The following is a 25,919-nucleotide window of genomic DNA, read 5'->3' as shown; positions in this document are numbered from 1 at the left end:
GGCACCAGTGTCATTGTCATTGTAGACACTGCCAGAGTGAAGCTGTAAACAACATCAAGCTGCCTTTGGGACCCCAGCTCCAGGTTTCTTCCTCGGGGTTTACACCTGAAGCCTTTCCCGTGGGTGGGTATGGCCGCAAGACAGCAGAGGTTTAAAACCACAGTTTTCCTTATCAAAGTGGCAAGGCCCAGGTCCGAGTGCAAAGTACTACTTGTAGTTTGGCCAATTTAAGCTCTGTGTCTGATTGAAAAGGTCAGGCTGTCACCTGAGGTGAAGGAGGGGATGGTTTTCAGCTCACTGTTCCACAAGGCTTACTCATCTCTATAATGAACTGAGGCTGTGGCCTGCTACTAATGGCCACAAAGACTGGCTACAGTGATGACCGGCTTCGCGGCTGTGGACTCACTTTCATGAACTTCAATTCTGAATGTTATTTGCTTGCTTTTATTTTTTTTTCCCTGATTTGCTTTTTTTCTTGCACATTGAACGTTTCTATTGGGTCTGTTGAGTTTCTTTGTTTTGTGGCAGCCTATAAGGAGATGAATCTCAAGGTTCTATATGATATACATATTTTGATTAAAAAAAAGTACTTGAAATTTTGTACAAGGAAATTGATTTTGACCTCACAATCGCTTTTGTTATGATCTTGCACCTGATTATCTACTTGCACTGCATTTCTGCTGTTGTTGTTCACTTTCACTGTTGTTGTTCACTTGATTCTGCCTTCTGGTATTGTTTTAACTTGTACTACCTCAATGCACTGTGCAATGGTTTGATCTGCAAGAACAGTATCAAAAACAGGCTGACTGGATCAAGGCTGACTCAAAACATCTGGTTTTGAGGTAGCAGTTGTTCACCTTTGCCCCTTCTCTTGTCAGTAGAAACAGTTCCGCTGGGCCTAGTAGCTAAGCCGCACTTGGAGGCCAGGAGTTGGACTTGGGTGTCAGAGGCTGTTAAAGTTGCACACCATTTGGAGCACTTTATAGGTAGTGGGAGCTTATTCCCACTACCACCCCCGGCTATGACAACCTTACGAACCTCAGGAAGGAAGTACACAGTGTCCTGCTGCTTATGGCATAGGTCCTGAACTGGGTTGCCTGCTTAAAATGTATCACCTCACACTTGTCAAAGTTGAAATCCATTTATCATTCCTCAGCTCATTTTGCTAATGGATAAAGATCTCTTTGTAACCTGCTTCACTATCAACGAGAACCCCTAATTTAGTAACCTCAGCAAACTTGCCACCTACATTCATATCCAAGTCATTTGAATCAATAATGAATAGCAAAGGACCCAGCATTGACCCCTGTGGCAACCCACTTGTCTCATGCCAACAGTTGAAGAATTGTCCTTCAACTATCACCTTCTGCTTCCTGTCATGAAGCCAATTCTGAATCCTCCTCGTTAGCTCCCTCTGAACCCCTTGTGACACTGGATTTCAGATCACCTTATCAGAGACCTTCCTTAAGTCCATATAGACAATGTCCACTGCCCTGCCTTCATTGAAGAAGTAAATTTCAGTTACCTCATCAAAAATCTCCAAGAGATTCATCAGATATGATTTTCTATGCACAAAAACTATGTTGCCTATTCCTGATCAGGCCTTGACTATCCAAGTGTCAGGAGATCTTGCCTTAGAATTATGTCCAGTTATTTCCTTATAGCTAAAGCCAGGCTCACAGGCTTGTAGTTCCCTGGCCTGTCCTTGCTACCTGTTATATTTTGTATCTCTAAAACATAAAATTAATGAAAGAAACACAATGGAGCTGAGAATTGCGCATGGACCTTTGTTTTTACTTTTACAAATATGAAGTGGTGGTGTGATTATGTATACCATTCACGTATGTTTACATATAACCTGTAATGAATTATTTAAACAAAGAATACTTAATCAGATATATTTACAAAATTACTCAAACATTACTGAAATATTAAATACACCACACTCCTCCCTGCTGAGCTATACCCTCCAACTCAATACAGAATGTATATAATACAGCTACTATACAGACATCCACAGCATAGTAAGTTTTAAATTGTCCCATTCAGGCCTAAAGATTTAATCGCTGTGAGAGATTTCTTATTTTTGTGGGATAATGTCTTTCCTGATGGAGGTCAGGTGAAATTTATGGCTGTGAAACAATCTCAGATTCTAGGATCTCCTTCATGGTAGTTGTAGGAGTTGACTCTGGGACTGTAGGAAGTGGCTCTAATAGCTCAGGCCACCTTTCTTCTCCAACAATTGACTCTGTTCTCCTCAAATGATCGATGTGTCATCCCCTGATGACGGCAGACGCATTCTCCACTGTGCAGGAGGTTTGTCCGTAATCTTTCCAAGTACTCACTTTTGAACACCTCTGTTGTCCTTTGCCAGGACTGCTTGTCGAGGATTTAAACATTAAACCTCCTTATTCGAGGAACCCTGTTCCTGCACAGTCCTTCTTAAATTGGGTTTGAGGAGATCCAAGAGTGAATGCAAGGACAGCATTGGAACAGCATAGCTGGCAAGCTGTTGATTGTAGAATGCGCTGCATTGTGATAGCAAGGAGCAAATTGATGAGCTATTGATTCAATGTTACTGTAGTGTGTTCTGTTGACATTGCTTGCAATGCTTTCTTTAGATTTTGAAGAAACTTTTCTGCTAAGCCATTTGTAACTGGGTGGTAGAGTGCAGATGTGATGTCTTATTCTATTCATTTTCAGGAATGGATGAAATGTTCCGCAACAAAGTGTGGACCATTGTCTCTGACTAAATGTTCTGGAACACCAGTCCTTGAGAAGAAGCTTCTCAACACATCAGCTGTGTGCGAGGCTGTAGTGGAGGCCATTGGGAACATTTCTTGCCACTTTCCAGCTGCTTTAACTGCTAACAAGAAACTTGTGCCCAAGAATGGTCCTGGAAAATCGACGTGCATCCTCTGTCAGGGCAATGCAGGCCATTCCCAGGGATGGAGAGGCACTGCCCTTGGCATCTTCTGGACATGTTGTTACAAAGTGCATGGCAAGCTGCTTGATCTATTGATATATCCTAGGTTAACATTCACACTTGTTGCATTATGATCTCAGCACATAATCTTCTAATCTTTTCTGTCTTCAGTAAGGAAAATAGTCCTGGTATATAGATTTCTGCCAGAGTGTAGGTGCAAATTATACAAAAAGATTATAGTGATAAAACCTTTGTGAGTGTTTATGATGGTGAGAAACATTTTGGACTCCTCTTCCATCTCCATCTGCAGGAAGGCCTCAGCTAATTCCACTTTGTTGAAGTGTTTCCTCCAGAAACGTTTGCAAAAATATCCTCTGTCCTGGGCAGAAGGTATTGATCTACTTTCAGTACTGGGATGATGGTGACCTTAAAATCACCACAGATCCTGACAAACCTATTCTTCTTGGCTGTTGGGACAACTGGAGATTCCCATGTGCTCCACTCAACCTTGGAAATAATTCCTTCAGTCTGCATGCGATCTAGCTCACTGGCCACTTTATCGCAGGTGGTTTTAGGAATCGGACGGGATTTGTAAAACTTGGGTGTGACATTTTCATGTAATATTCTTGATATGTTTAAGTTTTCCAACTCCATCCTTGAACACTGCTGTGACATCATCCAACACCTTTCTTAATTTGCTTTCTGTTGGCTCTTTTGCAGGGGGTGTGGCATGCAAAGGGCGGACCCCCAATCATGTTTTAATTGTCTCAGCCAACCACAGTCCCACAATGCTGTCCCTCCAGTTTTTTTTTACTACATACAAATCCAACGTGGTTTGTCAGTTGTTGTATATCACTGTATGTCCTGTATGACATTGCCACAGGAATGATCTTTTCTTCAGCATATCCAGTTATCTACTGTGCAGTCAAACACATCTATTATTCTGTTGTAGCCAGGTATTTCTGTTTTATTTTAACCTTTGATTATTATCACCTGGTACTCACTATGTATGTATATGTGAATTCATCTGTCTTCTGTTCCTCCTGAAGAAGCACATGCTGTGCCATCTTTTCACTTGACCATTTCTCGCTGTGCCTTTCAACTCAAACATCTTGCTGTGCTTCAATAGTTAGGTTGTTGTCTCAGGTTCATTTAAATCATCCTCTTTGCCACTGTTATGTTTTGCATCACCAAAACATAAAACTAATGAAAGAAAATCAAGGAAGCCTGAGAGATGCATGTAAATTTCATTATTACTTTAACTGAGGTGCGCATGTATGATCTGGTGATGTGATGACATATGTCATTCAGAAACTTTTACATGTAATCTGTAAACAATTATTTAAACAAAGAATACTTGATCAAACAATACATTTACTACATTACTCAAATATTATTGAAATATTAAATAAACAACACTACCCTTCATGAACAATGGAACAACATCAGTCACCTTTCACTCTCCTGGAATTTCACCAGTGGCTAATGATGAAGCAGATAAGGCTTTCCCCAACTTCTTCCCTAGTCTCCGATAAGATGTCAGTTTTCAACTGGGAAGTAGAGGACCTAATGAAAATCTTGCAGTATTTACTTTCAGCTAAAAAATTATCTATGTGGGATTTTTTATCATGTATTTAGAGATGCACTATAGAGACCCTTCTGGCCCACAATGACACCATGTGTCCAATTGACTTACTAACCGATGTGTCATTGGAATTTGGGAGGAAACCAGAGCACCTGGAGGAAACTTGCATGGCCAGTGGAAGAACATACTGACTCCTTACAAACAGCGTTGGGAATTGAACCCAGGTCATCGGCTCTGTAAAGCGCCGATGTTGTTATGTTACCATATAGCTTGCGGGAGTGAATACCATCAAAGGCAGCAAGTCTCTTGGATTTCAAGGCCTACATGCTTGGATTTTGAAAGGGATACCACAGAGCTGTTAGCCAGGTGACTATGCTAGTGAAGAGGAAGAATCTTTTGTAGGAATGTAGGCAATAGAAAATCATACTATATTAACCAAAATTACACACACTACTGAAACAGGAATGGTATTTGTTAATGTTTTTGGCAGTTGGAACTAGCTGACTAGTTATCAGCAAGTACAGTGTACTTGAAGTTTTAGAAATCATGAAATAAACTACAACATAAACTCATGAGACAAATTTAGTACTCATTGGATTTGGGGGCAATGGATTAGTGTAGATGAGGAAGCAGATTATTTTCAGGGTGGCAGGTTTTTAATTAATGGAGCCACAATGCTAAAGCCTCAGCAGTTTACAATTATATAAATGCCTGATGAAGGCACTGAGTGCCCTGGTGGGAGAGTTAACTGTGAGGAGGATGTAATAGGTCTCTACAGTTATTTAGATCTGTTAAGTTCGTGCCCATGACTGTTCTAGATGGAACAGAATGCAGATGAATCTCAGGTTACAGCTTTTGTACAGAAAACTAGGAAAGATGACAAATTGACCGGGTCTTGGATGTCTCCATATATCAATCATAGGACACAGAACAGTACCGCATTAGCCAGGCCATTCAGCCCATGATGCTCTGCAGATCTTGATGCCAATTTATACAGTGTCCTCCACCTGTGTAAAATCTATATCCCTCCAGCCCATTCGTGTGTCTATTTAAAAGCCTCTTACCGTCTGCCTCCATTACTGCACATGGTAACATATTCCAGGCATCTTCCACTCAGCATAAAACAAAAACTTGCCCTTCAAGTTGACTAAACTTTTTCCCTCTAACCTTAAATGTATGTTCTCTGAAGAGGTTAATATGCAAGAACCACAAATAATTAAGAAGGCCAAGAACATTTTAGCTTTTAAAAAATAAATGACTTAGAGCATTAGAATGAAATATCTCATAAAGTAACACAAGACTTGATGAGGCCATATCCAAAATTCAGGGTACAGTTTTGTTTTCTTTCAGTTAAAGGAACTACAAGATTAGAGGCAGGGAGGCAGTGATTGAGACCTGACAATATTTCCTAGTTTGAAAGGACAGGAAATAATCTTACCGAAATGTCTAAATTCCTAAACAAACCGACACGGTATTGTGCAAAAGTTATCTCTGGCAACAGAGCTTAGCACAGAATATGCAGGAAAAGCCCGCCCCACCTCTGAGCCCATCTACAAGGAGCATTACCCCAAGAAAGCAATATCCGTCATCTAGGACCCATCATCCGGGCCATGCTGCAGTCGGGAAGGAGCTACAACAACCTCAGGTCCAACACCACCAGGTTCAGGAGCAATTATTATCCTTCAGCCTCCTGAAGCCGATTGGATAACTTCACTCACCGGAACACCGAACTGATTCCAGAATCTATAGATTTGTATGTGGTGACATATACATAATTGATAATGAATTTACTTTGAACTGAAGATTAGAAGTTGGTATTTTAGGAATACAATGAAGAGAAATTTTTTGTTAATTTTTGGAATTCCCTACCTCAGAGCTTTGAAATACACAGTCATTGACTGTACTCAAGATATATTTTTGGATGAAAGGAAATCATGATTCAAGGTAGATGCTATGAGGTGAGGTTGAGGTAAGAATTGATTTACTTAACAGTGAATTGGACTCAAAGGTCTGAATGGCTTATGTCCTTCTTCTATTTCCTTTCTTTTTATTTCCTTGTGACATATTTGGCACGTAGTTTTATCAGACAGCTATGACAGACAGACAGATGGTTTGAAAAGATCAAAGATCAAGATCAAAAATATTTCATGACTTCTGTCTAACAGCTGTGTCTAGAGTACCTTATACTGAAAGAGAAGGAGTCGAGGTGTGGGATTTGTGGGGTGGGAGAAGATGGGACTGATGATATTCATTTAAAACAAAGAAACAACAGATTCTCCTCAACTACACATGCTTTGGACTTTAATGCAAGGCAACTGCAACTCAATTCTAGAAGGAACTAGTGAGGTAAAGCTCAAACTTGGCTTAATATTTTTCAACTTTGTATATGTGTAGGTCTCCTATCTCCCCTGCCGCTGTTATTTACACTCTGTGATAACTATTAATGTCACAGCTCACTGCTGACCCACCTTCCCATCACACCCCCAGCTACTTATATGCTCCTATAATTGGCACCTTGTTTAATGACCCAATTTTGCACCCTTTTAGGCAAAGCTATTACTCATTTTCTGGTGTTTCTGTGAAGTGGAAGATATAAATATCTTCATTGTGTATGCATGACTAATATCCATTGTTTATCTTTAATGCTTCTTCCATTAGTGATGCTGTGTATTTGTAATTTATATGACTGAAAAAGTAATGAAAGTTACATTTATATCAGGATTAACAGGTTGAGGCTAGTTTGAGACAGCTATCATTTCTTTCAGTAGGTGCCTCACAGGAGATTATCATGAACTATTAGAGATGAGGAAATCCAGCAGGATGGATACTTTGATTGATGGGTAGAAAAGAAGATGCATGACATTCAGATTGGACAGGGAGGGGATTCATAAACTCCAGTGGTCAGGGTTGGATTTGCTTTTATTCTTTTTGTTCACACATGGATGATTTGAACTGGGGTTTAGGGAGGATACTATTGAAATTATTGAACATTATTTTAGTCCAGCATTTGGTAAACAACGAAGACATCTGTTAAAGAATACCGAGGGGTTATCAGAATAAGCAAAAATGTTGAGGACATGATGGGATGTAAACAAATACGGTATAATTCACTTAAAACAAGAAAAGACAAACAGAAGTGTAGTTGTAGAGAGATTGCCTAAAAAAGTCATGTGTGCATTAAGACGTGAGAATCTACTGGTAGCATTAGAATGTAATATGGAAACACAGAAAATGTTTCAGTGCCACCCATTGCTCAAGCCAGGGTACTTAGTATAGGTCTGGACTCCTCGCACTAGAACGAAGCAATGAATTCAAATGAAGTACGAATCTCATTTATTTTACAAGGATTGCAAGTGAAAGAAAACAAAGAGATTGTAGTTGGTGTCTTCAAGGCCAGCTTTATTTCTAATGCATAATTGCCCTGAAGATGATGGATTTCTTCTGAACTATTGCAGTCCTTGTGGTGAAGATTCTCTAAATCTACTGTTTAGCAGGGAATCCCAGGATGCAAATCCAGCGATGAGGAAAACAATACTTTTAGACCAGAATGGATTGTGACTTGAGGTCCCACAACACTAAGTTCAGGAACAGTGATTACACTTAAACCACTTGGCTCCTGAACCAGCGTGGATATCTTCACTCACCTCAACACTGAACTGATGCTACATCCTATAAGCTCACTTTCAAGAAATCTGCAACTCATGTTCTCAATATAATTTATTTATTTATTTGTTTATTATTCCTGTATTTTTATTTTTCCTACAGCTCAAGCTGGTAAAACCTATGGTATGGGATAGACAAGCACACTCATTTTGCAAAGGGTAGGAAATTTCGGACTATTGTAGTGACATTTAGTATTATAGCTTTCTGAAAACTCACATAAATATTGCTGTGCAGGATTAGCTGTTTAATGCTATTGTGTAGTGACTTTGAGATGATGCCAGTTGTAGATATTACTACTGGGACAATGTATGCTCGGTTCATGTTCCATAGTCTTTCAATTTCCTTTTTTAACTGGCTGCTATGCTGTTGGTGTTTAGGGCAGCAATGAAGTTCCTCTATCTCTGTCTGTTCTTGGCCATCTTTTCTATTGTACCTCAGGTGGGGTTCAGGATCTACAGTCATACACAGATATGGAAAGGTTCTTCATCGTTGTTTCCATAACCATTTGTTTTGATCAGTCAGGGTTCTTAACCCTGAGCTGAACCCTAAAACCTGGAGGACCAGTGGACCACTCTTAGCCTGCCTCAACTCTTTGACTTGTTTAGCATAGGTGACCCTACCAGCAGCCGAAGCACAAGGCTCTGACTCCATCCAACATAGCTCTCCAGGTCATTGAAGCACACAATCCTCCAAACCCTACAACAAGGTTGTGGTCCTCTTGGAGGAATTTCCTCCGTTAATTCAGCATGTTTCTGGTGTTTGTTACCTATTGATTTCTGTACGTTACATACGTTTGGAATGGCTATATCTATTAAGTAATTTGTTCTTGCCTGTTTATCCTGTAATATAGCTGGATGGTTATTATCGATTGTAATATAATTTGTCAGACTCTGAGTCTAAAACTGGGTCAGGATCCTATTTGTAGGAAGGTATGGTGTCTTTTATGAGTTTGTATTTTAAACTAAGATTTTGCTGAATGATGTTTGCAACTTGATTGTGCCTGTGTAAGTAATCAGATTGAGTTAAACTGCTGCAGGATCCTGTAATGTGTTGGATTGTTTCTGGTTTCTCTTGGCATTTTCTGCATTTATCATCTTGAATTTGTTGGTATTTTTTGTGTATTTTTGATAATTCTTCTGTGTTAACCATCTGGTCCTGTATTGCCACAAGGAATGCCTCTGTTTCTGGGAAGAGCTCGCCAAATCTGAACCAGATTTGGTGCTTCCTTGTCAACAACTAGTTTGCTGAGATCATAGGGGTATCTTCCATGGAAGGCCATGCTCTTTCACTGGTTTACTTTTTCTTCTCTAGTGATAATTTCTTTTTTCTGTGTTGTGCTTTCATTTAAATTCAGTCGTGCCTGCTTCTGATCAGAATTGCATATGCTCACATGGAGTGCAGAATTCTGTTTTTGCTGATGAAAAAATATCCTTAGAAGTTTTAGCTGACGTATAAATTTTTCATATCTGTTACTCCTCTTCCTCCTGTCCTAAGCAGTGTTAATCTGAGAGGCACTTCAGTATACATAGTGTTTTCTGAAGTTTGTCACTTCAGTTCTTATTTTTCTTTGTAAATTTTCCAGATCAGTTTTGGAGCAAGATATAATCCCAAAAGAATACATTAATATGAAAGTATTTATTGCCTTTGTTATATTTTTTACTATTGAACTCTGGCAGATTTTCTTAAACCTTAAAGTAAATTCTGTTGAAAGTTTTCTATTTATCACACTATGATCTATTTTCATTGCTTGTTAATATCCCTGATACTTAGATTTCATATTCATCCATCGGTTGTATTGTATCCTGCTGCTCTGTTTTGTATTCCATTAGCTCTATTGCACCGTTCATTATGTTTAATGTTCGGCACTTATCCAGTCCAAAGTTCAAGTTTATAACTTAAGAAATTTTCTACTATTTGAATAATTGTTTTAGCTTTACTGATGAAGAAGCATATAATTTCAAATCGTCCATGTATAGAAGGTGTGTAAAGGTATAATTTGTTTGGTTGTCATCTGATTCTGTAAATTAGAGAGCAGTTTTAAAGCTAGACAAAACCATAGTGGGCTGAGTGAGTTGCTGTGAAAAATGCCTCTGTTTATTTTGATAATGGTGGTTGTTCTTTTTTGGTTGTTAATAGTTATGGTAATTATAGTACGCCAATGTTTCAACTGATGTAGGAATTTCTTAAGTATTGGGTGTAGTTTATATATATTAAGAACTTCTATTAACTATGGGTGTGGGACAGAATCAAATGCTTTTTGCTAGTCAATATAAAAACATGAAAGAGGTTTGCTTTCCCTCTGGCCTTCATTTAAAATGACTGAATCTATTATCAGTTGTGCTTTACATGCTTTCATTCCCGTATGGCATTCTTTCTGAATGTGAGGGTCAGAATGACTCCAATGCCATATTCAAACTGGCTGGTAACATGGCTGTTGTATGCCAAATACCAGCCAGTAATGAATCAGCATGTTGGAGGGAGATTGATAATATGACAAAATGGTGACATAACAACCTCTTGCTCAATGTCAGCAAGGCCAAGGAGCTGATTATTGATATCAGGATGAGGAAACTGGAGGTCTGTGAGCCAGTCCCCATCAGAGAATCAGAGGTGGAGCGGGCCAGCAACTTTCAATTCCTTGCTGTTATCACTTCAGAGGACCTGCTCTGGGTCCAGCACGTAGCTGCAATTACAAAAAAAAGCACCTCTACTTCCTTATGAGTTTGTGAAGATTTGGCATGACATCAAAAACTTTGCCAAACTACAATAGTTGTGTAATGACTGGTTGCATCACAGTCTGGTATGGAAATACTAATGGCCTTGAACAGACATTCTACAAAGAGTGTGGATACGGCTCAGTCCTTACCAGGTAAAGCCCTTCCCATCATTGAGCACATCTATATGAATCGTTGTTGCAGGAAATTAGCATCCACCATCAGAGACCTAGCCACCCAGGCCATGCTCTCTTCTCACTGCTGCCATCAGGAGGAAGGTACAGGAGCCTCAGGACTCACACCACCCGGTTCAGGAACAGTTAATACCCCTGAACCATCAGACTCTTGAACTAACGGGCATAACTTCACTCAAATTCACTTGCTCCTTCATTAAAATGTTTGCTAAACCTATAGACTCTCTTTCAAGGGTTCTTAGTCTCATGTTCTCAATATTTATTGCTTATTTATTAATTATTATTATTTTTCTCTTTCCTATTTGCACAGTTTTTTGTCTTTTACACACTGGTTGAAACCCAAGTTGATACTGTTTTTCAGTGTAACATGTTAAAGAACTCTATCTGTACTCATGGTTTACTTTATTACAAGAGTTAATTTATAAAATCAGAGTAAATGATTAATACGAGGGAAAGAGGGATTGAGAGACAAGCTTTGATTTTCTCCCTTTCTCCACATATTTTTTTATTCATCGTTATATTCACTTTTCAGGTCATCAAAAGTTCTGGAAAGGTCAACATTATTGACAATCCTTGCACCATCTTCTTGAATTGCTGAAGTCATTCTGGTGAAGACATTGCCATAATACTGTTAGGGAGAGAGTTCAGCATTTAGATTCAGAAACTTAGTTCATGATTGATAAGTCAGAATGGAAGATAATATAGAGTGGAAGCTGTAAGTAGTGGCATTCCTGTCTATGCTCCTACTGCAGTTGTTCTTGGTGGTTGAAGTCGCAGGTTTGGAAAGTGTTCTTGGAGTAAACTTGGTGATTAATTGCAGTTTATTTTATAGACTGCACATGCAACAGCTACACTTGTGCTGAATACCTATGAAAAGCAGTCAAAGTGAAATTATTTCCTACTGGAAACTTCACTATATTTATCAGTATGGATTTTCACCCGTAGAGCCTTGCAGACAGTATTAGAGTTAGGGTTAGTGGAGATTCTCACCTGGCCCAGAAACAGTCCTTGAGAATTTATATATGTATATAGATTAATAAGATTCCACAAGCCTACAAGGACATACGACATAGGAGCAGAATTTGGCCATTTGACCCATCCAATCTACTGTGCCATTCAATCATGGCTGATTTGTTTTCCCTTTCAACTCCGTTCTACTGCCTTATCCCCATAACATTTGACATCCTTTCTAATTAAAGACATATCAACCTCCATTTAAAAAATACCCAATGACTTGGCCTCCACAGTTGTCTGAGGCAATGAATTCCACAGATTCACCACCGTGTTCTGCCTGTATGAGCAAATTTCTAGGTTATACTTAGGAAAGGTGAGGAGATGGAAATACGTAGAATATGAATGAATTCTTTGATGGAAATACGTCTGCTCTGCACCACTCTGCCATAAAACTAAATATCTGCCTGCCTTAAATTCCACGCTAGGTTAAAATCAAAATGACATGGAAATTGAAAACATGGTTTACTGAAGGGGCATGTTGAAAGGTACTATATAGTTACATAGAAGGGAAGAGAGATTGTACATTGCAGTTTCCCATTATCTAACCAACACCAAGTCCAATATCATGATTCTTGTGTCCAGCATCAGGAGTATAGACAGTACTTTTTACTGAATTGTCTTTCAAGAGTTACTCAGTTTCCTCATCTACCTGTGCCACCATGCATGGCATTTTATTTATTTATTTATTTATTTATTTTGTGATACAGTGCAGAGTAGGCCCTTCTGGCCTTTTGAGCCTTACCACCCATCAATCCCCAACAAACCCAATTAACCCTAACCTAATCATGGAACAACCTACAATGACCACTTAACTCACTTGAAATGCCTTTGGACTGTGCAAAGATACAAGAGACACAGAAAAACTGTAAAGAGACTACTGAATTGTGCCAGAACTGAACTCCAAACTCCAGAATGGCCCAAGCTGTAATAGCATCGCACTAACCACTATGCTACCGTAGCAGCCTAATAAGATCCTTTTCTACATAGGTGAGTTTCCTGAAAGTCAATTCCCAGTTGAGATGTGGTAATTCCAATATTTCTTATTGGCAGCAGTCTTCACAGACAAACTTATTCTTCTTAATACACCATTAACAAATTTTTAAATGTTCCACTCAAAATCAATAGTTCAAATGAAGATTATCAGATCAGTCCCATGGCAAACGATGTAGACAAAGAACTTCCTTTTCTACTAGAATAAGGTTGGTGAACTTATGGAATAGCCGTTTTCCCCTGAAGAGAAGTCATTTTGTACCTACATTAATTGTAACTCTAGCATCAATTACTTTTACCTCCATTTTGTATGCACTTTGAGACTTGGTGTAAAATCTCACTTCAGCCACAAATCAAATTCAGGTCATATTTGTCTTATAAAGAATCCTGGAATTTCTATTCTTACTGGTCTTATATATTATTAACTTTTTATTCCCCTTTACTGTAATCTTGGTGCTTGCAACATATTGTGCCTTATTTTCAATCAAATTATTTTTGAGCAGAAGATTCCATTGACCACCAATTTGTTTCTAAGAACTGCTGTGAAAAGTTGCCCACATTTGCAATTCTCTAAATTGTTCCATTATTTGATGGGGGAAATCAATCTTTCCTTCCTTCTGATGATGGAATTCAAGTGCTTGGTTAGATATGGGCCATTTTGATGAAGTCGGTTTACAATATTTTAAAGTCATCAGAACGGTCTGTTCCTTTTCCAAGAACTCCTTGATTTCTTATCAGATCTGCTGTGTATTTCCTGGAGCCATTTTGCAAGATATAATTGATTTTCAAGGCATCTTCAATCTGTCTTGTTGTAAATCGCTCCTTTTATTTGTATGCTCCATTCTGAAACCCGAATCCTTGACATTCACTTTGAGGCTGAACTTTATTCTAAGTTTCCTGGCTTGCCTCTCAGTGGAAAATCTCTGTGCACATTCCCATTGGGCTTATTGAGAGCACTGGATCTTGTTATGCTGCCTGTGAGTCCCCTGCTAGATATGCTCAGTGTTGATCAACACATGAAATGGCGATCACTTGGGAATAGCAGGTGCAGTTGGCTTTCTGGCTGTGGAAACAAATGATCTGAGGAACGCAGTTCCATGAAATCACATTACACATTCCAAGAAGTCACCCCTTTCCCCTCCATAATGTACAAGTAAGTTTGAGTTGAAAATGCAATGCTTGCTTGTAAACCATGGCTTCTTTTCACCTTACTTTCAATAATGACCTCCTCCTCCCTACAATGGTTTGACAAGATGTATGCATCTGTATTGGCAGCAGAGTTCTGCATGCCAGAATTAGAATAGAAAAAGCTGATTATTTCCTGCTTGCTTGCCTAATAAAGTATACATTTTAAACCACTTTCTATAATGCTGTTTACACCATAAATACATGCTGGTATTTGGGTGTTTAAGTGCATCTTATTCCATATCTGTATTTTAACTAACTTTTAAATGTATTTTTTATTCTTAATAATTGTTGCAATTTACAGAGTTATTGAAAAGCACAGCACAGAAGCAGGCTCTTTGGCCCATTTGGTCTGTGGCAAACTATTTAAACTGCCTATTCTATTGACCTGCACCGGGACCATAGCCCTTTATATTCCTACCATCCATGTACCTATCCAAACTTCTCTTAAACATTGAAATTGAGCTCGCATACAACACTTGCACTGGCAGCTTGTTCCACACTCTCAGAATCCCCTGAGTGAAGAAGTTTCCCCTTATGTTCCCATTACACTTTTTGCTTTTCACCTTGAACCCACAACCTCCAATTGTAGTCCCACCCAACCTCAGTGGAGAAAGCCTGCTTGCATTTACCTTGTCTATACCCCTCATAATGTTGTTTTCGTTGCATGTCACACCCACACACAACAGTAAATCCCTAATACATGTAAATGTATATGGCAAATAAAGTTGATCTTTTATCCTTCACCTTTGATATTTGGGAACTGTTTTTACTACATATTGAAAATCTACAGAACGGCAAAAGCTTTTACATTATCACTTATTAGCTTCCCTTGTACACCTGCTTGTTAATGCAAATATCTAATCAGCCAATCATGTGGCAACAGGTCAATGCATAAAAACATGCAGGTATTGTCAAGTTCAGTCTAGTTTTTTGTACTGTGTCATGTAACACCATGGTCCTGAAAAAAGTTGTCTTATTTTTACTATGTACTGTACCGGCAGTTATGGTCGAAACGACAATAAAAGTGACTTGACTTGACTTGAAGAAGTTTAATTATTCAGACCAAACATTAGACTGGGGAAGGAAATATGATTTAAGTGACCTTGTGGTTGGAATGATTGTTGGTGCCAGATTGAGTGGTTTGAGTATCTCAGAAACTGCTGCTCTCCTGGGATTTTAACATACAACAGTCTGTAAAGTTAACAGAGAATGGTGTGAAAAACAAAAAAAGTCTTCCAGTGAACAGCATTTCTATGGGTGAAAACACATTGCTAATAATGATGGAGGTTAGAGGAGAATGGCCAGACTGACTCAAACAGGTATAACTGTAAATGAATTTTTTGTGTGTGGGAGAAGGGTTGATGCTCTTGTTGCTGTTCGCACAATTTTTTTTGTGCGGGGGGGTGATGCTTTTCTTTGAATGGGTTCCATGGTTTTCTGTGCTCCATGGCTCTCTGTAGAGAAAACAAATCTCAGGGTTCTGTACTGCTACATACTTTGATTATAAATGTACTTTGAATTCTTTGAATAAATGGACTGGGAATAAACCTATTTACTCTAATAAGTTATAAGGTTATTAGCACTAGGAAAGGTAACATACATTTTGTTGGGTTAGCTGAATAATATAGTGCTATACAAAATATGGTGTTTTTCTCCTTGCTAAACAGAGAATTATTTTCTGGTGTCGTTGTTCACAATGAGTAACGTTACTATTAAATTGTAAGAGTCAAGACAAGGATGGCAAGATGCCAACCCATATTTATGTAAATAAGCAGAGTTACTTTGTGAGATATATTTACAGCTGCTTTTTTGTTAAAGAATGCTCTAACAATAAGCCGGCGTAACGTCACATAACCATTGAGCATGAGTAGGAGGAAGAAAATCTTTCCATTTAAACAAAAGCATCCTCCTAGCTATAAGAGAGCTAAGGGCCAAAATATGTAAATCAGATGCCTTCAACTTAATATCTTCTCCTGCAACAATACCAAAAAGGGCCATCAGAGGGTTAGGCTTAAAATTGACTTTAAAAAGTAAGGGAAAAGTTTGGAAAAACTTTCTTGCAATATTTTTCAAGATTTGGACAGGACCAAAACATAATAATTAATGAGGCTTCTCCATTATTACATCTGTCACAGTGGGGAGATATATCTGAATAAAAACGAGATAGCTTATCTTAGTCATCTGAGCTCTATGTACCACCTTAAATTGTATGAGGGAATGACGAGCACATAGAGATGAAGTATTAACCAGTTTAAAAATTTAATTCCAAGTTTCCTCAGATATCGATGTCTGTAAATCGTGTTGCCAAAGATTCTTAATTTTGTCTAAAGGAACATTCCTCGTCTCCAGTAACATACCATAAATCTTAGATATTGAACCATTATGAAAAGGTGTCACACTAAAAATTACGTCTTGTAAGTTCTTATCTGAGCTTATAGGGAATGTACATTTCAAACATTGTGGGGACCTTTTCTGAATTATTTTCAAAACCTTCAATTCATTAGTTAAACTCAGATGTTGGCTATTATTAATTTTTATTATATAAGAAGGTATTTACCTTCTTTTCTCCTCAATGGACAGCTTCAGTCTTGGTAGGGGTTAGATTTTTTTTCTTTTGTAATAAATTAGTATAGTTTTATACAACTATTGATTAACTTATATGAATATGGGGTAATGAAATTGTTATTATGAACAGATATAAAGTAACTGGTGGTTTTTAAAATCTTTTCTGACCTCTTATATACACTTTCTTGTACTCTGTATTTCTTCATGTAGAAACTAATAAAAATATTGGAAAAACAATAAGTTGGGAACTAATAGGCCATGAGTTTGACATCAGTAGCTGGTAAGTTATTGGAAGGTATTCTAAGGGACTAGATATATATGTAACATCCTGGGAAAAGTTTCACTGCCAACGTAATGGTCTTTCTGTAGAAGCAGTTTTTGGGTTATGGTTAGAGATAACGGGTGCTTTGGGATGTGAGCCGTCCAATGATGGGAGTGTGTTTTTTGTGCTGTGTGCCTGACATTGGTGTGTGAGCCGGGTCTTTGTGCAGCGAGGAATGAAGGGAGAAGACGCTGGAGAGAAGAGGTCATAGGACTCGACCTGGAGCAGGGCCATGATCTGACAAAGGCTGGGGAGATTGAAGGAGGATCGGTGAAGGGGGAAGCAGTGGGCTTCAACTTGTGCACACTAGAATGTTTCATTAAAATGGGCCCCTTTCTTTTCTTTTGCTTTTCTTTACTAACCCTGTAGTCAAATTAAGAATTATAAAGCTAAATCATTTAATTGTATGCGGTGTATTGTTTGTTATTTCATGGTACTGATTTGTAACAGGGTAACAAATCATGAAGAATCCACACAAACAGGGGGTTTGAGGGTGGGTTTACACCTCAATCTCACACATATGGCGGGGCTAGAGGTTGTCTTCCCTCAACATACGCATCCGACAGAACCAGGGTGTTTGCATTTGGATAGACAGGGATTGATCAGAGATGGCCAATATGGTTTTGTGCACAACAGCTCACATCTAACCATTCTTATAGAGTTTTTCCAGAGTTACCAGAAGAATTGATGAAGACAAACAGTGGTTGTTGTCTACATGGACTTCAACAAGGCCTTAGACAATGTCCCACGTAGGATGTTGGTCAAGAAAATTCAGTTGCTTCACATTCAGGGTGATGTAGTAAATTGGATTAGACATGGGCTTTGTGGCAGAAGCCAGAGATTGGTAGTAGATAATGGCCTCTCAGACTGGAGGCTTGAAACTAGAGACGTGTTGCAGGATTGGTGCTGGGTCTGATGTTGTTTGTCATCTCTGGCAATGATCTGGATGATAATGTAGCAAATTTCAAAGTTCAAAGTAAATTTATTATCAAAATACGTTATATACCCTGAAACCACATCCTTAACATTTGACTCCAACATCTTCCTAACCATGGAGTTCAAACTAATTAGCCTATAGTTTCTTTTCATCTGCCTCTCCCTTCTTGAAGTTTTTTTCAATTTTTGTCTTCTGGAATAAAGTGGAGTAAAATGCGTTTAAATGCGGTACAATCGTTCAACTAAGCTAAAAATGGAGTTGTTGACGATTTTTGTTTGCACTCAGCATCTGAGGCCTCTCACTTAGGTGTCCAACTATAATCAGCCTGCGTTGACAGATTCCAGTTGCTGTGATGCTGTTTCTCCATGATCATAGAATGTCCTGGTGAAACCTTTCATTGTGCTTGCCACTGACAGCGCCAAGATATGCAACGGAGAAATCTAAATGGGAATGCAGAAAATTGATCTTTAGTGACATGTTGCACTTTATGGTTTCAGCTTACATTGTGGGCAACATTTTAATTGACTGGAATTTTGAATTGAAATAACAAATTCAGGTGATTTAAAAAATTGGTGGATGACCGGGAAATATCATGGTATATTTCATGATCAGCAGCCCAAAATCCATAAAATACGCTCAAAAGTATTCAAGAAGCAAAATCTTTGTTGTCCATTGTGATAACACTCTAGTCCTGCCACAGCTAAAGCACCCTTTGGAGTTTCAAGTTTGATATAGATTTGCAATTTTGCCCATGAGATGGCTTTCTGGAGCTCTTATTTGAGCCTGTTACTTGGTCACCACAGCTAAGTGCTACTGATCCAGCCCTCAGCAGATTTCGGAGCTCACAGTTTACTCAGGGCTTCAGGTTTTTGCAGATGACACCAAGATTGGAGGTGTAGTGGACAGTGAGGAAGGCCATCAAAGCTCATAGCAGGATCTGGACCATCTGGGAAAATGGACTGGAAATTGGCAGCTGGAACATAGTGCAGACAAGTGTGAGCTGTTGCACTTTGGGAAGATAAATCAGGATAGGACATACTGTACATGGTGATTGGTAGGGCACTGAGGAATGTGGTAGAACAGCAGGATCCTTGAAAGAGGCGTCACAGGTAGATAGGGCCATAAAGAGAGCTTTTGGCACATTGGCATTCAGAAATTGAAGTATTGAGTACAGGAGTACTCATGTTATGTTGAAGTCTTATGAGGTGTGACTGAAGCCTAATTTGGAGTATTACGTGCAGTTTTGGTCACCTACTTGCTAGAAAGAGTACAGAGAAAATTTATAAGGGCGTTGACAGGACTTGAGGACCTAAGTTATCCGGAAACAGACAATACACAATAGACAGTAGGTGCAGGAGTAGGCCATTTGGCCCTTCTAGCCAGCACCGCCATTTACTGTGATCATGGCTGATCATACACAATCAGTACCCCGTTCCTGCCCTCTCCCCATAGCTCTTATAGCTATCTATAAGAAAGATTGAATAGGTTAGGACTTTATTCCCTATAGCATAAGAGGATGAGGGGAGATTTGACAGAAGTATATGAAATTTTGAGGGGTGAGTGCAAGCAGGTCATTTTCCACTAATGTTGTGTGAGACTAAAACTAGAGGTCATGAGTTAAGGGTGAAAGGTGAACTGCTTAAGAGAAACATGAGGGGGAAATTTTTCACTCAGAGGGTGTTGAGTGTGTGAAATAAGCTGCGAGTGGAAGTGAAGGATCAATATCAACATTTAAAAGAAATTTGGATAGGAACGTGGATAGGAGGCAAATGGAGGGCTATGGTGCAGGTGTTGGTTGATGGGAGTGGGTACATTAATTGCTTGGCATGACCTAGATGGGCTGAAGGGCCTGTTCTGTGCTTCTGTGTTCTATGACTCTGTGGTCAAATGTCTCTCTCCATGAAGGTCGAGTGGAAGATTTCTTCATCATAACATATAATTCATTCAACACTAGATCAACTGAATCCAAGTATGCCTATTAATCCCTTCATTCTCCGACTGCATGTTCTTTTCACTCTTTTTTTGTGCTTCACACCTTTCACAGTAGCTTTCCCATTTGAAAAAAATGTTGTTAGCAGTTGTTTCTTTAATCATACATATTTTTGTACAACATGTACAACTGCTCATCAGATCTTCCATTGTACTCTGATCGGAAACCAGGTTTATATCCAGTTGTTCAGTAGGTGGAGACTACCCTTGATAGTAACACAAAAACAATACTAAAGCAATGAGACATCTTGGCCATTTAACCAGAGTAGACCTCTTGAGGTAAATGATTTTCATCGATTTGTAAGATTTAAATTTTCTTGTGCACACACAGCAATCACAGTTTGCATTTATTTCCAATTGCCCCGATAACTGAGAATGAGGACATTCAGCAAATCAAGTCTATGCTATTCCACTTTGCCAGGAAACTTGCCAGAAAGTTGTTCCACCACAGTTCACATTCTCATCAATATCCTCTCGGATTTTACTGCTCAGCTATGCAGAAAGATCATTTATATTAGCCAGTTAACTTAACAACCTGCACATTTTAGGAATGTGGGAGTAAGCTGGAGCACCCACAGGCAATGCTTGCTCTCAGAGGGTGAATATGCAAGTAGAACACAGACAGCACTGGGTCTGTAAGGCATCATGTCCATAAGACCATAAACCATATGAGCAGAGTTAGGCCATTCAGCCCATCGAATCTGCTCCGCCATTCCATCATGGCTGATATCGGATCCCACTCAACCCTGTACACTTGCCTTCTCTCCATATCCTTTGACACCCTGACCGATCAGGAAACTACCAACTTCAGCTTTAAATATAACCGTGGACTTGGTCTCCACCGCAGTCCATGGCAGAGCAGTCCACTGATTCACTACTCTCTGGCTAAAAAAAAAATCCTCTTTTCTTTTCCCAAACTAAGATAGCCTTTCCCCTAGTAGGCTCGAGCACAAGCTGCTCTAAAATGCCATCACATAGGTATTCAACAAACTCCCTCTCTTGCAATCTGACACCAATCTGACTTTCCCAATCCCCTTGCACATTGAAGTCCCCGTGACAAATGTTCATGCCACAGTTAATGTAGTGAAATTACAGGTGCCTAGTTACACGTCTGCAGCATCTCCCACTCTCGCCTTCCCTACACTCAATTCACTGTCCACCTCCGCAATTTCTTCATACCCTCTCTGTCAACATGAAGTAGTCTGAAACTGCTACTTGCGACCTAGCCTACAACAAATCCCAACACACATCACCCTATTGCCAACAAGCACAAGAAAATCTGCAGATGCTCAATATCCATAACAACACACACAAAGTGCTGGAGGAACTCAGCAGGCCAGGCATCATCTATAGAAACGAGTGAACAGTCGATGTTTTGGGCCGAGACCCAACTTCAACACTGGAAAAGAAGGAAAGATGTCAGAGTAAGAAGGTGGGGGAGGGGAGGAAGAAGTACAAGGTGGCAGGCGATAGGTGAACAACCCCTTCCTTTCTTCCATGGTTTTCTATCCTCTCCTATCAGATTCCACCTCCTCCATCCTTTTATCTCTTACACCAATCACCTTCCCAGCTCTTTACTTCACCCTTCCCCCACTCCTAGTTTCACCTATCACCTGCCACTTTGTACTTCTTCCTCCACTTTCTAACTCTGATGTCTTCACTTCCTTTTCCAGTCCTGAAGAAGAGTCTCAGCCCAAAACATCAACTGTTTACCCTTTTCTATAGATGCTGCCTGGCCAGCTGAGTTCCTCCAGCATTTTGCCTCTCTATTGCAGCTGGACTAACACATTGGCTTCCAAAATGTAACAGTTCTCTTTGTTGTCATATTCCTCCGTGGTCTCGTCCTTCTATATTTTTCTATTCTGTTCCAACCCTGGCTCATCACAGTTCAAAGTAAAATTTATTCATGGAGTGCGTACATGTCACCATATACAACCCTGAGATTCCTTTTTTGTGGGCATGCTTAGCAAATCTATAGAACAGTAACTGCAAACAGGATCAATAGACAACAAACTATGCAAATGCAGATGTAAGTAAATAGGAAAACATAATGAGCATGAAATAACAAGATAAAAGAGTCCTTAAATGAATGTAGTTATCTGCTTTTGTTCAGGAGTCTGATAGTTGGATGGTAACTTTTTGAACCTTGTGGTGCAAGTTCTGAGGCAACTATACTTTCTACCTGATGGCAGCAGCGAGAAAAGAGCATGGCCAGGGTGTTGAGGATCTTTGATGATGGATGCTGCTTTTCAACAGCAATGTTTCATGTCGATGTGCTCAATGGTTGGGAGGGTTTTACCGATGATGCACTGAACTGAATCCACTACATTATGAAAATTTTCCATGCAAAGGCACTGGTGTTCCCCTACCAGGCCGTAATGCAGCCAGTCAGCACACTTTCCACCACACATCTACAGAAGTTTGCCAAGGTTTTTGATGACATGCCGAATCTCCACAAACTCCTGAGGAAGTAGAGGCACTGTTGTGCTTTCTTCACAAATATATTCATATGATGGGTCCAGGACAGTTCCTCTGAGATAGATACACCTAAGACTTTAAAGTAACTGACCCTGTCTACCTCTGATCCTCCATTCAGTACGGGCTGATGGACCTCTGGTTTTCCTCTTGGGAAGTCTACAATCAGTTCCTTGGTCTCACTGACATTGAGTGAGAGGTTGTTGTTGTTACACTGCTCAGCCAAATTTTCAGTCTCCCTCCTGCCTGCTGGTTCATCACCATCTTTGATAAAGCCCACCACAGTGGTGTCATCAGCAAACTTGTATGTGGTGTTGGAGCTGCACTTAGCCACACAGTCATAGGTGTAAAGCCAGTAAAGCAGGGGGATAAGTACACATCCTTGTGGTGCTCCTGTGCAGATAGAAATTGTGAAGGAGATTCTTTTGACAATCCGAACTGACTGGGATCTACAAGTGAGGAAATCCAGGATCCAATTGCACAAGGGGGTATTGAGACCCAGGTCTTAGAGTATATTGTTTAGTTTTGAGCGGGTGATGGTGTTAAATACTGAGCTGCAATCAGTGAAGAGCATCCTAATGATGCATCTTTGCTGTCCAGAAGTTCCAGGGTTGTGTGAAGAGCCAATGAGATGGTATCTGCTGTAGACCTGTTGCTTTGGAAGGTGTATTGGAGCAGATCTACGTCGCCACTCAAGCAGGAGCTGATTTGCTTCAACACCAGCCTCTTAAAAAACTTCCTCACTGTGGATGTAATTGCCACTGGGTGATAGTCTTTTAGACAGATATCACACTCTACTTGTATGATTGAAGCCTGCTTGAAGCAGGTGAGCAAGAGGTAGAAGATATCTGTGAATACACCAACCATTTGGTCAGTACAGATATTCAGTACTCGGCCAGATACTCATTTTGGACCAGATGCTGTCATCACCACCTTGGATTCACTGTCTTGCCCATCATCTTCAGGTACTGAGTCCTCTTCCTCATATCCAAGTGTACTCACATCATTATTGTCAATAATACCTTTAGCAAAGCGTTTTAATTTATTTCAACACATTTTTGTTTGTCTGTCACTTTGTTAATGCTCAAATGTGCCTATTAATGTCTCTTTAAATGGTCTATACCTATAAGCCTTACACAATGATATTTCTGCAATGTGCCCTGAGAATGTTGTGTTATAATAGAGGTACAACTCAAAGGTAGGATATTGTTATAAAAACTTCCAAATGTCTCACAGGCACTTGTTAAGGAAAATTTGCTATCAGTTTTCATCACTTGAAGATAATAAAACAAAGCCAGGCTAAAGAAGTGCATTTTAAATAAAGAAAAACAGTTGGAATGCAATGAATGTTAAGAAAAGAAATTGAGAACTTAGAGGTTGGGTAACTGGAGGCAAGGCTGACAGTGGCGAAATTAAATCAGAGTCTATGCTGCATTTATGTGTACTATGGGGAGAAAATAAAGGTTAAGCCTCTTGTTCAATATGCAAAAGCTAGTATTAAGATTCAAGCATTAAACGCTCCCATGGAGTGAAGTATAATTCCCAGTATACCTCTGGGGTCCAAACCTGCAGCATATACTAATTGACAATGAGGATTTATGCTCCTGAGTGTTTGTTGTTATGCTTTAGGCTGTTGTCTCTGGAGCATTTTTTGTTTAGCTTCATGTATTGACATTGTATTGCTGTGTGATAATGGTGGCAGTCATTACACGCGTAATGGGTTTCTCAAGGACTGAATTTTGTTGTAGGAGGCGTGTTCTACAGGTGATGGGCTGTCTTTTCTGACAGACGGCAGTGTAATATCTGGTGGATACTAATACTGATTACTGTGGCTGTGTCATCCAGTCCTCTGTGAGAAAGGGTTGGCAAGGTCTGTGTGGGCCAAGGTGATTTATCACACTGCTGTTGAATGCAGCACTTTGACATGATGGTCTACAGGTTTGAAAAATTATGGTGAATGTCATTTGACACTTTGTGAATAATAGCAGCATCGAGCAGCACACCAGTAAAAGTAGCGAGGACCTTTCTGCACACACATGTGCACAGAAGAAAGTGTAACATCCTGGGAAGGGTTTTACTGCTAACGTAAAGGTCTTTCTGCAGTGTTGGGGTTATGGTTAGAGAGAACGGGTGCTATCCAACGATGGGAGGATGTTTTCGTGCCATGTGCCTGACACCAGGGCGACCTGGCTGTTTTGTTCAGTAGGAGATGAGGAGAGAAGTTGCCGGAGGGATTAGGCCATAGGACTCTACATGGAGTGGAGCCATGATCCAATGAAGGCCGGGGAGATCGAAGGAGGATCGGCGAAGGGGAAACCGTGAGCTCCAACTTGTGCACGTTACACTGCTTCATTAAAATGGGCCCTTTTTGTGTTTTGCTTTTCCTTCACTAACTCTGTAGTCAAATTAAGAACAATAAAGCTAAATCGTTTAATTGTATGCGGTGTACTATCTGTTATTTCATGGTATTGATTTGTAACAGAGTAACACATCATGAAGCATCCACACAAATGGGGTGGGGGGGTTCTGGGGTGGACTCACCTCTCAATCTCACTTGTTTGGCAGGGCCCAGAGAATTGTCTTCCCTGCACTTACGCAGCCGAGGATTGCAAAAGTGAAACATATTCCCTATTTACAATAAAAATTGTTGAAGGTAGAAACTCAAAACTTCAGGTAGTGACCACAAAGAAAGAAAATGACTGGTATTTTGAGGTCAAGTTTGGTATTCAAATATAAATATTTGAGTGTTGATCCTCAACATGATATCTAGATTGTGCTGAAAGGTGTCAAAGCATCTCATCTTCTTACCATAATTAAAGCATGCTCCGACACTGCATTTGGGAGCAACGTTTCCATCTTAATTGTTCCTGGTGTCAAGATTTACGTTGAAATGACATAAGACACTGGCGAGGCCCAATTTAGAGTATTGTGCACATTTCTGGTCACCAGTCTACAGAAAATACATCAATAATTTTGAAACAGTACAGAGAAAATTCACAAGGATGTTGCCAGATCTTGAGGAGCTCAGTTATAGCAAAAAGTTGATGTGCTGTCTTTACGACAGTTATTTAGTTTATAATATTTTCGCTTAGTAATTCATTCAATAGTATTTTCTAGTTAGAATTAGAAGTGTTTAAAGTATATTCATTGCATGTAAAATATATCGGCATGCGATGACGTCACATCCGGTTTCGCCGCGTCTTGTGGGAAAGTACCGGTTTGAAATTAGCGCGAGGGTGGGGGCTTACCACGAGGCAGACCCGAGCAGAAGTTGTTTTGCAGGCATGAGAAATCACAGTGAGAGCAACGCTGTAAGTTAATAGATAATCGATATATTGAACTAAGATGTTAATGCCG

This window comes from Hypanus sabinus, chromosome 11 (genome assembly GCF_030144855.1).
Source record: "Hypanus sabinus isolate sHypSab1 chromosome 11, sHypSab1.hap1, whole genome shotgun sequence".
Classification (NCBI taxonomy): domain Eukaryota; kingdom Metazoa; phylum Chordata; class Chondrichthyes; order Myliobatiformes; family Dasyatidae; genus Hypanus; species Hypanus sabinus.
This window is presented reverse-complemented; position numbering follows the sequence as displayed.